Genomic DNA, 855 nt, shown 5'->3' with positions numbered 1-855 from the left:
AGAGTCGATTTCAGTACCCAAATTTCAGAATTCTAAGTGTTTTGGAACGAGACCCCCTCGACGGCCCGTCTTTCCCATGACGGTCCGTCGTGGGTTCCGTCGACTCACACAGTTTTTCCAGAAATAAAATCTGCTGCTCAAAACGACTAAAAAGGTCGTTACACAATATATATTTGAATCGAGTATACATAGATCCTTCGTATATGAAGATTAAGATAGACCTCTACCATACACACAATATATATCCATATCAAGTATACATAGACCCTTCGTATATGAAGATTACTTAGTCTTCTACTTTTCCGTCGCTTTGGTCAGAAATTGGTTAAAATTCAATCTCTTCCAAAGATTCTAAGTGTCCATCGATGGAGGAAATCGACGCCCCGTCGATTGGACCATAATCCGTTGGTGGCAAGTCGTTTGTGGACACTGCGTTAGGCAGCCTTCGACACAAATGCAAGGGTCCTCCTCAATGGCCCTTGGGGAGTCGTACCTGAACGTTTCGGCTATCAACTAACTCTAATTCGTGTCAGACACCCTTCCATCAAAATTCATCATTTTCCGACTCCTAAAACTTGGTCAAATAGGCTAAGGCACACTAGCATCTCATTGAACTAGTTTCCGGACGTCAAGGATTTTCCTTGACGTTTTGATTGCTAGACTTCCTAAGTGACTCAAATACATTATAATTGAAGTTAAAACAATTTCTAAACCTTTTTACACCTATGTTATTCTCTAGAATACGTTTTAGACGTTTAGAGTGTTACATTATCACCCCCTTAGGAACATTCATCCCCGAATGACACGAAAATCTTTTTAAAAGGAAGGAATAGACTCAAGACTAGCATCCCAACC

The sequence above is a fragment of the Solanum pennellii genome, chromosome 4 (assembly GCF_001406875.1).
Source record: "Solanum pennellii chromosome 4, SPENNV200".
NCBI classification, from domain to species: Eukaryota; Viridiplantae; Streptophyta; class Magnoliopsida; order Solanales; family Solanaceae; genus Solanum; species Solanum pennellii.
Note: the sequence above shows the minus strand (reverse complement) of the source record.